Genomic DNA, 3,870 nt, shown 5'->3' with positions numbered 1-3,870 from the left:
GGGGGACTCAGGTAGTAGAGGAAGCTGGAGGGGGGTGGTAGGAGTATGGGGGATGGAAGAAACAGTTCAACCTTCAGTTCATACAACTTGGGCGCTAATAAAAGCAGATCAGTGAGTGACAGTGAGAATTGGAGGAGGCAAAACCGTAGTGACCCGAACCAACGTAAGATAAAAGTTCTTGTGATGAAGAGGTCACCAGCTCGTTGAAGAAATTGCAAGAGGCGGCAACAGAAAACAAAGGTGATGGTGGGCTGCCGCCTAAGAAGGCCTTGGTGTTTGTGGGTGATGTATCTGAAAAATAAAGGAGGTAACACTGTAGCTGCTACGTCTATGCAACCAGAGTGAAGGAGGTCAGGTGCTCCTATGGTAATTGTGCACTCATATGTGAATGAAAAAGCTGTTGGAAATATGCCCTAGAGGCAATAATAAAGATGTTATTATCATATTTCCCGTTCATGATAAATGTTTATTATCCATGCTAGAACTGTATTAACCGGAAACTTAAAATACATGCGTGGATACATAAACAACATCATGTCCCTAGTAAGCCTCTACTAGACTAGCATGTTGATCAAAGATGGTTAAGGTTTTCTAACCATAGACATGAGTTGTCATTTGATAATGGGGTCACATCATTAGGAGAATGATGTGATGGACAGACCCAACCATAAGCTTACCATCGGATCGTATCACTTAGTTTATTTGCTACAACTTTTTTCATGTCAAGTATTTATTCCTTAGACCATGAGATCATGATACTCCCATATACTGAAAGAATGCTTTATGGGTTATCAAATGTCACTTCATAACTGGGTGATCATAAAGGTGCTCTACGGGTATCTCGGAAAGTCTTTGTTGGGTTGCACGGATCGAGACTGGGATTTGTCATTCCGTGTGACAGAGAGATATCTCTAGGCCCTCTCGGTAATACAACATCATGAATAGCTTGCAAGCATGTGTCCAATGAGTTTGGTCACGGGGACCTTGTATTATTAAATGAGTAAAGAGACTTGTCGGTAACGAAATTGAACTAGGTGTGGAGATACCGACGATCGAATCTCGAGCAAGTAACATATCGCCGGACAAAGGGAATTGCGTATGGGATTAACTGAATCCTCGACACCATGGTTCAACCGATAAAGATCTTTGTTGAACATGTGAAAATCAATATGGGCATCCAGGTGAAGGAAATATGCCCTAGAGGCAATGATAAAGTTATTATTTATTTCCTTATTTCATGATAAATGTTTATTATTCATGCTAGAATTGTATTAACCGGAAACATAATACATGTGTGAATACATAGACAAACAGAGTGTCACTAGTATGCCTCTACTTGACTAGCTCGTGAATCAAAGATGGTTAAGTTTCCTAACCATAGACATGAGTTGTCATTTGATTAACGGGATCACATCATTAGGAGAATGATGTGATTGACTTGACCGATTCCGTTAGCTTAGCACTTGATCGTTTAGTATGTTGCTACTGCTTTCTTCATGACTTATACATGCTCCTATGACTATGAGATTATGCAACTCCCGTTTACCGGAGGAACACTTTGTGTGCTACCAAACATCACAACGTAACTGGGTGATTATAAAGGTGCTCTATAGGTGTCTCCGAAGGTACATGTTGGGTTGGCGTATTTCGAGATTAGGATTTGTCACTCCGATTGTCGGAGAGGTATCTCTGGGCACTCTCGGCAATACACATCACTTAAAGCCTTGCAAGCATTACAACTAATGAGTTAGTTGCGAGATGATGTATTACGGAACGAGTAAAGAGACTTGCCGGTAATGAGATGGAACTAGGTATTGAGATACCGGCGATCGAATCTCGGTCAAGTAACATACCGATGACAAAGGGAACAACGTATGTTGTTATGCGGTTTGACCAATAAAGATCTTCGTAGAATATGTAGGAGCCAATATGAGCATCCAGGTTCCGCTATTGGTTATTGACCGGAAACGTGTCTCGGTCATGTCTACATTGTTCTCGAACCCGTAGGGTCCGCACGCTTAAAATTAGATGACAGTTATATTATGAGTTTATATGTTTTGATGTACCGAAGGAGTTCGGAGTCCCGGATGAGATTGGGGACATAACGAGGAGTCTCGAAATGGTCGAGACATAAAGATCGATATATTGGACGACTATATTCGGACTTCGGAAAGATTCCGAGTGATTCGGGTATTTTTCGAAGTACCGGAGAGTTACGGGAATTCGTATTGGGCCTTAATGGGCCATACGGGAAAGGAGAGAAAGGCCTCAAAGGGGTGGCCGCACCCCTCCCCATGGACTAGTCTGAATTGGACTAGGGAGGGGGGGCGCCCCCTTCCTTCCTTCTCCTTCTCCCTTCCCTTTCTCCTACTCCAACAAGGAAGGGGGAGTCCTACTCCCGGTGGGAGTAGGACTCCTCATGGGGCGCGCCAAGGGTGGCCGGCCTCCTCCCCCTCCTCCACTCCTTTATATACGAGGAGGGAGTCACCCCCTAGAGATACAACAATTGATCTCTTGATCTCTTAGCCGTGTGCGGTGCCCCCCTCCATCATAGTCCTCCTCGATAATATTGTAGCGGTGCTTAGATGAAGCCCTGCGACGGTAGAACATCAAGATCGTCACCACGCCGTCGTGCTGACGGAACTCTCCCTCGACACTCGGCTGGATCAGAGTTCGAGGGATGTCATCGAATTGAACGTGTGCTAGAACTCGGAGGTGCCATAGTTTCGGTGCTTGATCGGTCGGGCCGTGAAGACGTACGACTACATCAACTGCGTTGTTCAAACGCATCCGCTTTCGGTCTACGAGGGTACGTGGACATACTCTCCTCTCTCGTTGCTATGCATCACCATAATCTTGCGTGTGCGTAGGATTTTTTTTGAAATTACTACGTTCCCCAACAGTGGTATTAGAGCCTGTTTTATGCATAAATGTCATATGCACGAGTAGAACACAAGTGAGTTGTGGGCGATACAAGTCATACTGCTTACCAGCATATCATACTTTGGTTCGGCGGTATTGTTGGATGAAGCGGCCCGGACCGACATTACGCATACGCTTACGCGAGACTGGTTCTACCGACGTGTTTTGCACATAGGTGGCTGGCGGGTGTCAGTTTCTTCAACTTTAGTTGCACCGAGTATGGCTACGCCCGGTCCTTGCGAAGGTTAAAACAACACCAACTTGACAAACTATCGTTGTGGTTTTGATACGTAGGTAAGAACGGTTCTTGCTCAGCCCGTAGCAGCCACGTAAAATTTGCAACCACAAAGTAGAGAACGTCTAACTTGTTTTTGCAGGGCATGTTGTGATGTGATATGGTCAAGACATGATGCTAAATTTTATTGTATGAGATGATCATATTTTTTAACCGAGTTATCGGCAACTGGCAGGAGCCATATGGTTGTCGCTTTATTGTATGCAATGCAATCGCCCTGTAATGCTTTACTTTATCACTAAGCGGTAGCGATAGTCGTAGAAGCATAAGTTTGGCGAGACGACAACGATGCTACGATGGAGATCAAGGTGTCGCGCCGGTGACGATGGTGATCATGATGGTGCTTCGAGATGGAGATCACAAGCACAAGATGATGATGGCCATATCATATCACTTATATTGATTGCATGTGATGTTTATCTTTTGTGCATCTTATCTTGCTTTGATTGACGGTAGCATTATAAGATGATCCCTCACTAAATTATCAAAGTATAAGTGTTCTTCCTGAGTATGCACCGTTGCGAAAGTTCTTCGTGCCGAGACACCACGTGATGATCGGGTGTGATAGGCTCTACGTTCAAATACAACGGGTGCAAAACAGTTGCACACGCGAAATACTCAGGTTAAACTTGACGAGCCTAGCATATAAAAGA

This window comes from Triticum aestivum, chromosome 2B (assembly GCF_018294505.1).
Source record: "Triticum aestivum cultivar Chinese Spring chromosome 2B, IWGSC CS RefSeq v2.1, whole genome shotgun sequence".
NCBI classification, from domain to species: domain Eukaryota; kingdom Viridiplantae; phylum Streptophyta; class Magnoliopsida; order Poales; family Poaceae; genus Triticum; species Triticum aestivum.
This window is presented reverse-complemented; position numbering follows the sequence as displayed.